General features: G+C 36.5%; 2 long non-coding RNA genes across 10 annotated transcripts; one reads left to right on the plus strand and one right to left on the minus strand.

Annotated features, from left to right (window-relative positions):
- The first annotated feature begins 6,120 nt into the window (after positions 1-6,120).
- LOC113356972 lies at positions 6,121-7,895 on the plus strand. Its single transcript, XR_003363334.1, has 4 exons — positions 6,121-6,254; positions 6,377-6,505; positions 6,582-6,645; positions 7,708-7,895. It is a non-coding gene; the product is annotated as an uncharacterized LOC113356972 (long non-coding RNA).
- LOC113356971 lies at positions 6,663-13,282 on the minus strand. 9 transcript variants are annotated; one of them, XR_003363332.1, is made up of 9 exons: positions 11,990-13,281; positions 11,055-11,915; positions 10,853-10,902; positions 10,441-10,543; positions 10,112-10,175; positions 9,611-9,794; positions 8,245-9,314; positions 7,519-7,949; positions 6,663-7,419 (listed from the first exon to the last, which is right to left on the minus strand). It is a non-coding gene; the product is annotated as an uncharacterized LOC113356971 (long non-coding RNA). The 9 variants fall into 9 exon arrangements; XR_003363329.1 differs by lacking the exon at positions 10,112-10,175 and having other exon boundaries at positions 11,990-12,193; positions 12,965-13,279; XR_003363330.1 differs by lacking the exon at positions 10,112-10,175 and having other exon boundaries at positions 11,990-12,193; positions 12,951-13,279.
- Between the last annotated feature and the right edge of the window lie 314 nt (positions 13,283-13,596).

Raw genomic sequence — 13,596 nt, forward strand, 5'->3', positions numbered from 1 at the left:
CCCTATAGGTAAAAGGGATAAGAGGCTGCGAAAACAATTGGTTGTTGTTAAGACTGGATGGGAGGAGCTAACCTTGTATGGTAGAAGTACGCCTCCTTGAAGGGGCAACCAGGGGGAAGATAAAGGCGGCACCCTCCATTAGGGAGCTGATAAGTGTTTTAAGACGCAAATGTCATGAGGCTTATTATTCGCAAGGATAATTAAGGCTTGTCATATTTGTGCAACAATCCTGAAGAGGCAATAATACAAAAGAAAAAGATAAGATGAGATCAATGGGTTTTCGCATGAAAGTGCGAAGACGTCCTGCGATTTCATCGCAAGACGACAATGTTATGGGGCTTTATTTTCGCAAGAATATTTAGGCCTGTCATATTGTCGCAACATTCCTGAAGAGGCCATAATACAAAATAAAAAGTTAAGACAAGATCAATGGGTTTTTGTATGAAAGTGCAAGGACGTCCTGCGATTTTTTCGCAATGACAAGAGATGGCATAATAAGACCTTTAATTAGGAAGGCAAAATAAGACCATATAATAAAACAAACTAATTATAAGCATTCATAACATATTATTTTTTTGCAAGAAATATAATGAGAGGCAAGTATGGGAATCGATATACATGAAGCATTATCTTTCTTATCGACAAAATATTAAAAGAAAAAGTTGACTCCAAAGTCCATTGAAAAATGTAGCTCTCAAAAGTAATAAAAATAAGAAAGCTCAAGAAAACAAAGCTAGAAAAGAAGCTCAAGCTTCAATATCAATATCAGTAGTAGGAGATGACAGAAGTTCTTCGCCAACATTCTCGCAAGCTTCTCCTTCATTTCGGCTTTGATCTTCGCCATGCTAGCATTTTGATTATCGCCAGCAATTACTTGACTAGCATCTTGATTATTGCCAGCAACTACTTCTTCAGGAGAAATTTCTTTCTCATTCTGATTAACACCAGCAGATACTTCTTTAGAAGGAACTTCTTCTTCATCTTCCGGGAAATTATCCTCTGCACCGCTTTCATAATCGTAATCACTATCAGCAGGACGAGGAACTTCATCATCATCTACTTCTAAAGGATCAATTGATGTAGGAGGAAGAGAGTTGGACAATAAAATGTCATTTACAAGGACTTCAGCCTGAAGATGAACTTGGCGAAGAAGTGCTCTTTGATGATTCCTATCTTGAATATCCTTAAAATAAGCATGATAATCAAGTCTTCTTTCTGCCCGGTCGCGAGAACCAGTAAGGGTAGAGACGAGTAATGCATTATCTTTGCGAATTTTAGCATATTTAGCCTCCAAATCAGAAATAGAAGAATGAAGATTCTTCTCAGACTCTGCGAAAAATAGCATACAAAGTTTTATTAAGATAAGGAATTCAGAGAGATATGACAAAGGAAAGATAATTAAGGCAGTCAAACTATTATGACTACCTTCCTTTTGCGAAATAAGATGTTGAATCAAGGATAGACAACTATTCTCCCAATGATCCATTGCGTCATCAAATTTATCTCCAACTAAACTTTTAAGTCGAGACTGAAGATTTTTCTCTTTAGAAATAAGGAAGGCATTTTTCTTCGCAAGAGAAGAATAAGATTCTTCTAATTTGGAATATTGATCTTTAAGATGATTTGCCTTCACACTTAAAGCTATTCTACCTTGAATGAGTGAATCTCTTTCAGTGATAGATGATTCTTTTACTTCTTTAAGTTCATTTCTTAAAGAGCGAAGAGATTTTTCTTGGTCAGCACATACTTTTTGGAGAATATTAAGTTGTTGCGAAGATATTGCCATCTTGTTTAAATAAACTCGTTTCTCTTGAGACAAGGTTTTATTCTCATCTGATAAAGTTTTCATCCCTAAATTAGCTTTGGTTAAAGAATAAGAAAGACGAGACACTTCATTACTTAATAGATCTTGTTTTTCAACTAATTGGGTATTTTCATTGGTAAGATTATTTATTTGATCAAGAGAATATGAATAGAGATTATCTAATTGGTTATACTGATCCATTAAGACTTCTTTATCAATACAGGTTTCTTCAACAGCAGATTCAAATTGATATCTCTCCATTACTCATTTCTGATTTAATGCTTAACATGCGAAAGAGGGATTTAAAGGATAATTAAGCAGGGGAAGGATAAAACCATCGAAAAGGCAAATTAAAAACATATATGAGGAAATCATACCTCTTAATTCATCATTCTTATTGCGAAGATTATCACGATCCAACAAAATATTCTGAAGTTTCCGATTTTCAAGACGAAGAGCATTACATTCTTTTTCTAAAGTTGTCTGCGAAGCAACTTTGTCAGAACCCAAATGCTTGCTCAGAGTTTCACAAACATTAGACTTGATGGGATCAGTAGAAGACTTCTTGCCATCATCTAGAATCTCAGATAAAACCTTGAAAGCAATATCTATCCCTTCAACGGTCTCTTTCGACAAAGGAGGAGACTTAGGTAGAGAACTAGTAGAGATAAAAGGTTGAGAAACATTCTCAATGCGAAGAGAAGAGGCTTCATTCGCAGAAGGAACCACAAAAGGAATTTCAGTCATAGGAAGATCAAATGGAGAAATGAAATCAGAGGCAGCATTCTCGCGAGTTGGAGATAAAGGTTTATCTTGCGAGTATATCGCAGGAGATTTGGAAGAAATGAAGTCAGAAGCATCGTTTTCACGAATTGGAGATACAGGTTTATCTTGCGAAGATGTCGCAAGAGATTTGGAAGAAATGAGTAGATGGAAGGGAACAGAAGTTGGAAAAGCCTTGAGGTGGCGAGATTTCTTGTGAGGTTTATGAAGATCTTTATCACCCTGCGAATTACAATCTAGATAAGAAACAGAGGCAACAATATTGTTATTAGAAAAAGATAGTGTTTCTTACTACCTTCTCATTCGCAGACTTTCTTTTATGAACGACAACTTTATGCTGTGATTTGGGATTGTTAGGATTCTGAACTGAAAATTTAGTGTTGGAGCCGCTTTTGCTGAAATAACAAGAGTATGGGAATCACATAAACAACATCACATAAGGAAATAAACAAGATTAATTTCAAATATATCAATTTCAGCAAAACTTATAAGGAAGAGAAGAGAAGACTAACCTTGATGAATCCATGAAAATTGATAGCATGGAAATTATCTTGAAGAAGATCACGAACTATGAAGATCTAATGTGAGGATGAAGAAGAATTTAAAAAGATTGAAGAAGAAAGAAGAAAAGTTGCAACAATGGAGTTTGCAGAAGAACGATGAAGTTGCAGAGAGAATAAAAAGAAAGAAGAAGAGGATGAAAAGAAATATATATAGAGGGAATTTTTCCTCGAGAAAATAAACATGGTTAATACGGAAAGATTTAAGCGGTTAAAAAGTAACGGTTACAAAAGACATGTCGAGAAATAAATGGAAGAAAGAATACGTGTGATAAATGCAGAATATGAGAAAATAAGCGGTTGCGGCATTTCTCACATCATTCTCTACTTTGCAGAGAAGATATGAGAAGAGGCAAGATGTAGGATCAGAATCTCGCAACAATTATGTCTCAGCGAAGTTATCAATGGTATTGCACAAAAGCGTCGCAGAACAATTTCAGAAACGACATCAGCAAGGATCATGAGAAAGATGTGATAGTCTCGCGAAAATTAGAAAGCTTGCGAAGTCAACATTTGTAATTGCGAGAGTGTCGCAAACCATATCCGAAAATAAAGGACAGATTAGCTGTCATCCACTATGTATTTTCCTTATAAATAGTCATTCGAGTTGTAAAGGAAAGTGAGATCTTTTTTGAGTGAGAGACAAGTAAATAGGAGAGAGAGAGTTCAGAACAAAGATCATTCTTGATCTTCTTTATTTTCCTTGTCTTGTAAGAACATTCAGAATTCAATCAATAAAATTAAGAGCGTTAACCTAAATGAGCTGATCAACAATGAAATCATATGAGGGGTGTAGTGTAGGATTTCCTGCAACTACATAGATGTCATAAGGAAAACTGATTGAGGGTGTTTTTGAACTTTGACATAAATCTGATCTTCCTGTATCATTTAATCTCCACTTAGTCTTTTAAGCCCCCAAAATCACACCCCCTTTAAACCCCAATAATAGGATTCATTATTAAAAGGGAGAGTTAATGTCTGAAACACTCAAATGACCATTTTAAAACGGCAGTGTTGAGGAAACGTGAATCTTATTCGGAGAAATTTAGCGAATGGATGTAGGAAAAAAATAGAACCCTGAAAGCGTTAGCTCAAGGAAACTATCGTGGCGGGAAACACCAAGGAAACTGAAAATTTTAGACACAGAATATGGCATAAGACATGAGGTGGTAAAAAAATTTCGTCAGCTGTTCTGTTGGATGATGTGGACCAAACTTTGTAGGAGTCCCTTTGTTTGTTTCACAATAGTCGCTCCCATAAGTCACCAGATCGAACCCGAGCCGACCATTCCAAGTTTAAAACGGAAGATTGACTCGTCACTAATCTCCCAAGAAAGAAATTTGAACCCTTCAATCTTCCAAGAAATATAACAACCATACTTTCTTATTCCCGTTGGAGTCTAATGAAATACCTTAAATTTGGTCAGAATTCAATCCAACAATATGCTATTTTTGGACCCGGTAATTAGACATCAGTTGTTGCAAATTACATTCATATAGCGCTTTCCTTCAAATGTTAGCTTTTTTAGATTAGACTCTCCACTCCTTGTTTCAGATGATCGCATCATAGGGCGTTTTAGGATGCACTCGAGATGCAGAAATCAGCAACAATTTTGCACAAGATTGTACCAAAAAGCACGAGAAGAAAAATAAGAAGAATTCAAGATTGTACCGAAAGCACGGGTTTGCATTTTAGTATCGGTTTCTGCTGGTTTCCATCTCTCTGGGTCTTCTAATATTATAGCATGCCACCTAAAACAGTGGGAAAAAAGAAGAAGTGGAGTTTGAACTTTCAATCACGCGTAACAGTGTAATCTCGAGTGCCAAATTTATGTGCAAAAAAATTCAAATAATAGTTTCAACAAACTTAGCTGCAAAATTTCGATTGTAGATGTTACCGGATGTCGTGGAAGAGGAAGGAGGGTTCAGTGATTTTCTGTTTTCTTTTTTTTTTTGGGCCACTCCACTCCTGGTATCTTGCAAGTGTTTCTCTCCTCAAGTTCTTTTATCCTGTTTTTGAACTCAGGATTCACTACTTGTAACTGATATACAAGAGCTACATTTGACTGGCGGTTCGTCTGTTTGATCTTTGTGCGCTCTACCTCTGTCTTGTTTATTCTTCAAATCACCCGACAACACTTACACTTCGCTTGTACACTTTACCGTTCTTCCGTTCACGATCCTCAGTCTAAATCGTAGCCATTTGTTGATATCTTTTTTGAAGCTAAATTTTGATCAACAGGCTTCTCCTTGTGATTGAAACCTGAATCTTCTCCGTTCTCCACACTTGCTTTTGTAACCTTATAATTCATAGATCCATTCCAAACAGTCTAAAGACACCTTATACAGGACAGATGAAGATCAATGAGGACCAAACACCACTAATTTACACCAGAGCATGAGGTACTGAAAAGACATTTCTTGGAACTGAGGTTGCTTGTGAAGCCAATACGCCACAGAGAACTTGAGTAATTGAGTAAGTTTAGAGCTTTCCAGAGATTTATTATTAATAACGACTCGCTGATTCCTCTCTTTCAACAACTTCCACAAAATAGCAGCTGGAATGGTCTTCATATCGATGGCTAGCATCAATGGAATGAGGAATGGTCCAAACAAGGTTGCATTCCTGGCTGAAAGAGAGCCAAATGCTGCAAGCACGCGGACAATGGAGGAGCATCATGGTACAGATGTTGGTGCCACAGTCTTTGCCAGCTGAATGTGCTGTTTATTCCTTTAAATCTGAAAAAGAAAAAAAATACAGAAACATTTTGTGTGCCTTTTCTCGGCACAAACCTAAATTGGCCATTTTTCTTATTTAAAAAGAAGAAGAAGAAGAAAAAAAAAAGTTAAAATGGCCGATGCCAGGACTCGACCCTGTAATCAGCTTTTTACAAATCAATCCCTACCAGCTTTCCTTTTTTACGAACTTCAGAAAGTAAGATTAAAAAGTGCGCAGGGGCGTTTTGGTCAAAAGATAAACTACCACCAACAAAGCAAAAGCTTCCCCGTGAAGTAATAGATCCCCAATTCGCAGCAAACTCTTGTTTCTCATTTTCGTCGCCATTGATCAAGAGCAACACGCAGTAGCGATTCCACACGACTTACTAGGTAAACAATCACTTAACATCATCATCTTCTTCTCCTTTAATCATTTTTGATTTTTGATTATAAATTTATATGGTTTAATACTTCTTTCTTTCCTGATATTTCTTTCTTTCCTGAAATTGAAGGTGAAAATGATAAAGATTTAAGGAGAAGGTTTTGGAAAATCAGCAGGGAATGTGGCTTTTGTCGACTTGGCGATTTGATAAGTTACTCAACTTACACCAAGCACCGTAGCAGCAAACCACAATGGGAAGGTAACTGTGAAATCACAGATCTAAATAAAAAATTTCTAGGTAATCTTCTTCTCCTAAATTGTTATTGTTGTTGCAGGATTTGACTGCAGAACAGCGTCAGGTGCTCATTGCAATAATTCTAGAAAGGGAAAACTGAATAGGTAAAGTTTTGCCCTAATTTTCAAATTTTAATTTTATTTCATACTATTCTTGTTCTGGTATATACATACAACCACACTTGCTAGAAAATTTACATGAGGAATCATATTACCTTACTTGTTTACAACAACACCCACTGCTGCCTCCTTTGGTTTTCTTTTCCTAGCTTTTTGTTTTGTTTGGTGCATGATTTTGGTTGCCTGCACTGTCAGCTATCTTTTTAAGCTTGGTTTCAGCTGTAATAGCTTCTCCTGCTTTATTGTTATTTACCAGAACAATGTTTTACTTCTGCAACATAGTTTCATCTCCCCCCTTTCATCTGCGTAAGCTCACAATCATGCTGGTTTATTGAAGATTTTTCTTCCATATCCACCAAATCTCCCAAAACACTATCCTTCAATGAACCTTTTATGCAGTCGCTGCCACTGCCAGTCTAATTGAGTTCCAACCACCAGTGAGCTTTAGAAGTAATTAATCTGTTAGCCTAGCTTTAGAAGTAATTGATCTGTCAGCACAGCTTTAGAAGTAATTTATCTGTTATCCTAGCTTTAGAAGTAATTGCCTCTACTGTCAGCTATCTTTTTAAGCTTGGTTTCAGCTGTAATAGCTTCTTCATGCCTTTAATGAACCTTATATGCAGTCACTACCACTGCCAGTCTCTACTTCATTTCTTCATGGCCATATTAACTTCATTCAGAATTAACTTCACATGTTAAATTCACATAATGTGCTGCACTTGGACTTCACATGTTAGATTCACATGCTCTCGTCTCAACCTACAAAGAACACATGAACTGAAAGTCATTAAATAAAAACTATTCGCTTTAAAAAATTTCATAAATTATGCTACAATACTGAATGAAATCTGCATGAACCTGTGTGTTTTGCCAGCAGACCTTGTCAGACATCAATCTTAACTCTACTTGATTTCTTCATGACTTTGGCAGTGGCCATATTTCATTCCTCATGAGTTCAAAGAAAACGAGATGTCGTTACAAATATTGCCCATTGAGTTGCTGTTTTTGAACCATTAACTGAAACAATGTTTGTTTCTATGCATGCAGGGGTTAAGAAGTGCTGTAGAAGAAATGGACAACGAAATGAAGATCACTATTACCGGAGTTTCATCTGCAGCGGTCTTTTTATCTTCCTTTTACTGTTAAAAACTTCACTTTTATTTGGATGTTTATCTAACCATGGATCTCGGATTTTGTAATTCTAAACTACAAAGTTTTACCTCGTCTTATCTCTCTCTTTTGGTCCCAACTCTGATGTCTTTTCTATCTCGTCTTATCTAGTTTCTTTCCTGAAATAAAAAAGAAAGAAATTACGAAACTGGTGAAATTCATACCCTTGCCGAGGCCCTCCTCCAATAGCGTAAAGGTTTATGAACTTCAGAATATCAAGAGGGAAGTAGAAGACACGCCAAACCCCAACCAGTGTCTCCTATTGCAGTGAAATCCCAATTTGCATATAATGCAGTTCGCGTAGCAACAGCAAAATCGTGAAATATAGAGCCACGAAGGATTTTTTTTTTTTTTTTTAAAAAAAAATTCACCTGTTTTAAATCATTCATTCAACAACAAAGGATGAAAGCTCACCAGCTGAGCAACCAAGAAAGCTGCTACAAGCAGTAACCATGGACGCTCGACTAAAGACCAACTACGTTAAGCATCAAGAAGATATGGGCATGGCTGATAGTGCTAACTTGAAGGTATACAGCTGAGGCAAGCATTTTGGTGTCATCCCTTTCTGTTTTCTCAAGGCCGAACTGAAGCTAGAATTATCAATGCAGAAGCAAGTGTTAAAGCTACAAAAAATTAAGTAAAAGGTAAAAACCAAACCGCCACAATAAAATCACATGCAAGGTGCTGGTGAAGGGGTAGTCCAGTCTCCAACCAAATTTGCAAGGGGATTCCTATGCATGTGACAGTGATGCACTCGTGCTAACAGGTTAACCAAATGAGTAGTAACTGTAGTGACCACCTATGACCAAAATGAATACAAAAGCGACTAGTGTGGTTTTGTATTCTATACACTGTGAAGATAAGAGTATAACTCTACTTTGCTGCATTAGGTCACAAGTCTGGCTGTCTTTTTCAGTTAAGAAATATCTTCACACAATATGGAGTCAGAAAAATGTTCCTTTGCTCCTTAACCATTCGCAGCACATTAACAATTATATGCATTATCCATTACAACAATTGCCTATGCTGCCCCCTCTTTTCTTTGGTACAGAATTTTTGGAACCAATTGCCTCCACTGTCAGCTATCTTTAGTTTCAGGTGTAATAGTTTCTTGTACTGCATTATTTCCCACAAACATTGCTTCCAACTGCAACATCAAGTTTCATCTCCTCCACTCAGATTCATTATTCTTAACTCAGACCCATCTACGTTCACGGACGAATCTGATGCTTCAGTCTTCAAGCGCCTGTTAATCTGCTTAAGCTCACCTAAATCTGATGCTTCCATCTTCAAGCGCCTGTTAATCTGCTTAAGCTCACCATAAGTTTCTGGAACACCTTTCGCCAAGTCAGAACTGTCACGCCCTTCTTCAGCGACTCCAATCATATCTTCGGGCTTATCTAACTCTTCACTTAAGCCTTCACATCTTCCTCCTTGGCCTCACGTTGGAGATCTTTTATGACAACCATCAGCTCTATATTAACCTGTCACAGAATCATGATTAATATCCTTAATTCAACAAAGCAAACAGTACCTTGTGTCATGGCCTTCATTTCTTTACAAAACAGAGAATATAATGTGTGCATGATAATCTTATCATATAAGACTGAAAACAATCTGGTTGTGACAACATTAAAAATGAAATTTTTATAACTGGGGGTTTTAAGGAACTCAGATAAGTCCGTAGTGCAACGGGCACTTCAAAAAAAATATATATATATATATATATATATTGTGCTCCAAGTATCCATGAGAAGACCTCCCTCTAACAAAGTCTTACCAGAAAACACATTCTTTAAGCATAGCTTGTAGTTGTGAGCACAGGGAGTTGTCTGGGAAAGAGTCAACACTTCCAGACAAAGTTGACGTTTTAACACTGCAACAAGAACCGGGAAAGAAGCTCACCAACATTCTATTAATAAAGGGCTTGCAGATTTTTCCCATTTCCAGCAACTTTCTTTTTCCTGGAAAACAGAGAAACTCCCAGTTAACCTTCTTATAAAACATGCATAAATAATCCAAATTAGAACTGCTAAAACAAACAGTAGCAGCCACTCCTATTTAAAGTTACCTAAAAGGGACTGAAAATTATGGAAATTGAGAGTAGAACAAAATGTTAACATGTTATAATGATAGTAAAGCTGAAAGGAAAATAACAATATGAAGGGATACCAAAACTAAAAAAGAGAATAAAACTGAGCAAAAAAAAAAAAAGTGGAAATAAAACATATGCAACTCTCATCATCATAATCCCAAGAAGGACTGTCCTTTCTATCTGTACCATCAGTTGCCCCGCTAAGCTCTTAACAGCTGGCAGAGGTCTCGGACAGTCCCCGTGCTCATCACTACAGCAGATGATGCAGTGAGTTAAGTTATCATTGAGTAGCCATGGATTTCTGTAATTAGGAAGATAAGGAACCGAACCATAATGAAAAGAAAAAATAAAGAACCTAGTCCAAAGAGCAAGATCATTGTCGCATCGAACAAAGAGACGCCTAAAGACTTTATGGCATGTAAATGACACTTTCTTATCACATCAATCTAGAGTGGCAGGACAACAAAGACATGTGCCCGGAGTGTAAAGGTAGAAGACAACAAAAACCACCACACCTGAATCCCTATTTCTCGCCAACAATTTTCTATACAATAAACTCCATCATATCGATCCCCAGTTTATAGACCATATGATGATGAGTGCTTCTCCTAGTGTGACCTGAAAGTTGCAACGTTTAAGAGTTTAAAACAAATGAAACGAGAAATAAGTTTATCTAAAAGATGGTTTAACTACATAAGATATATGTTTACAGCACATGATGATTTCAAAAATATAAAACAAAAAATACAAACAGAAGATCTAATAAACTAAAATTAACTATTACTACAGACGACGATCACACCTGGATAAATGGACAACCATAAGATGAGATATAAAACTAAAATTGTTTCATCACATGATATTGTAAATATGGAAAGACCGAGTACATGATACTGGACTAAAATTAGAGAGAACATAAATATCTACCTCCAAGAAATATGGTGAACTTCAACTATCTAAAATAAGGCAGAACAAACCTGTCCATCACAAGCACAAAAATAAATGTCAACAGAATGAATACAACCAACAATGCAGTGTATTATGGAAAAGCAATCTTTCAACAGCAAGTCACAATCTGCAGCATAAGCAGTCCACATGGTAGTATAAAAATTCGTACTTCAGTGAGTACCTGCAAAAGAAATTCCATCCCAACTCCTTGATTACTTTCATTGACATTGAGTAATAATTTGACCAATCTTAGTATGTTAAGAACTGTTAGTGTACAGGGAGTTGTGTCTGTAGGATAATTCTGTTAATCTACCCCAAAGTTCATCAACCTCTCTCGATTTAGCTGTGGTATACTATCACGCTTCCTGGAACATTTACTTATCAAAAAGCAATTGCTTCAAAATCTTGAACCAATTTGAGGCGGGCTAGATGGTGAATTATAACCCTCATCTCAACCAACAGCCACTGCTGCCACCTCGGTTCTCTTCTAGCTACCACTTTCCTCTGGTACAAACTTTTGCGAACCAATTGCCTCCACTGTCAGCTACCTTTTTAAGCTTGGTTTCAGCTGTAATAGTTTCTTCTACTGCATTGTTTTCAACAACATTGTTTCCATCTGCGACGTCAAGTTTCATCTCCTCTGCTGCAGATTCTTCATCCTTGTTCATCTGCTTAAGCTCACCATAAGTTTCTGGATTACCTCCGCCAAGTTAGAATTGTTATTACTAATATTGCCCATTGAAGGTTTTTCATCTTTATCTCTATCAATATTCCAAAATACTAACCTCCAATCAACCTCATATGTAGTCACTGCCAGTCTAATTTAATTGCATCAGTGAACTTGAACTTTCCCATGCTGTCTGTATGTCTACTTCATTTCCTCATGACTCTGGCGGTGGCCTTACTTCATTCAGACTTAACTTCACATGTTAGTTTCACATAACGAGATGCACATGGAGTTCAAAGAAAACTTTCCCCATTCTGTTAGCAATTTTCCAGCACATTTGTGACCTGACGCATATGTGGAAACCTACGAAGAACACTGGAACTAAAAACTATTAATTTTCGGAAATTTATTTCATAAACTATGGTACGACATTGAACAAAATCTGTTACCTGCATAACATTTCCCTCTCTAACATATTTGATAACATTCATCAACAATGTAAGAATAATCTCAGCTGTCTTGAGAACAATGAATTACATTTCCCAGAGTTTGTTCCTTTAGGACAAATCACATCATCCTCTTAACTCTCCATCTGTCCACCATTTGGAGTTGGCGAGTTGCTCAGGTCGAGATTGACCCCTACAAGAACCCATCTGAAAATCGAGCAGCAGTAAATAGAATGACCATGAAATCAATTGAATTACAAACACAGGATAGAAAAACGGCAAACGGAGAGAAAGGGGGGATTTCAATCAAGCAAACAATATGAATGAAAATGAAGGGGATAAAGATCTATGAGAAGGAAGCAAAATATGAGTCAAGACTAGATTCAATCCATAAAATCAATACTCTGAATTCTGTTGTTGATTTCTCAAAATCAACATAAAAATCAGGCCTTTCATATTATACAATTGATCTCTCAAAACTAGAAGATGAATCAACCTAAAAATCAAAGCTTCTCTGTTATTTTTTCCACCGAAGATGATGAATCAACCTCAAAATCAGGCCTTTTCTATCATAGAATGGATCTCTTAAAAGTAGAAGACATATAAACTTAAAAAATCAAAATTGACTCTATTGATTTCTCCGGAGAGGAATATGAATCAACCTAGAAATCAATCTATCCAGTGGTTGATTTCTCTACAGAAAGTAATAAAACAAATAGAAATCATGCCTTCTCTATTACAGGATTAATCTCTTAAATCTAGAAGGTGAATTAACTAAAAATACAATGATGAATCAACCTCAAAATGAGGCCTTCTCTGATCTCTTAAAATTAAATAAAGATCAGGCCTTTTCTATCATAGAATTGATCTCTTAAAATTAAATAAGGAACAGGCCTTTTCTATTACAGAATTAATCTCTTAAATCTAGAAGGTGAATCAACTTAAAATACAAAGCAACTTAAACCTCCACCAGCAAACCTTCACGCAATGTTAGCAGCTGCAGATATTTTTGATGATTCTCCCTGATATGTAGAAAGTGGAGCTAACAATCACATCACTTCTAATGATGCTAATCTGACTAATTCTTCTCGTTATGATGGTGCTGAGATGATTTCAAGCCAAGGTATGCACATCTCTCATATTGGCCACTCATTAAAACATGTGAATGATCAATCCTTTACACTCAATAACATTTTAGTTGTGCCAAAAGCCTCTCAAAATCTTTTGTCAGTTCACAAATTTACCACAGACAACCACTGCTCTTTAACATTTGATTCTTTTGGCTTTTATGTGAAGGACTTGACCTCTCAGAGGATTCTTTTGCAAGGGCCACATAAAAATGGTCTTTACCCTATTCAATTCAATTCACACACTGCTCATGCTGCATACTCCAGTTCTCTCATCACCAGTGATATTCTACACAAAAGACTTGGACATCCATCTTTTCAAACCTTGCAAAGACTCTGCCATCAGTTACAACTACCTAAAGTCTCTAGCACACCTTTATTTTGTAATGATTGTAAACTGGGGAGAATGCACAAACTTCCTTTTAGTCTTTCTAGTACTGTTGCTACTCAACCTTTAGAGCTTCTTCATATTATGGGGTCCCT

This window comes from Papaver somniferum, chromosome 3, assembly GCF_003573695.1.
Source record: "Papaver somniferum cultivar HN1 chromosome 3, ASM357369v1, whole genome shotgun sequence".
NCBI classification, from domain to species: domain Eukaryota; kingdom Viridiplantae; phylum Streptophyta; class Magnoliopsida; order Ranunculales; family Papaveraceae; genus Papaver; species Papaver somniferum.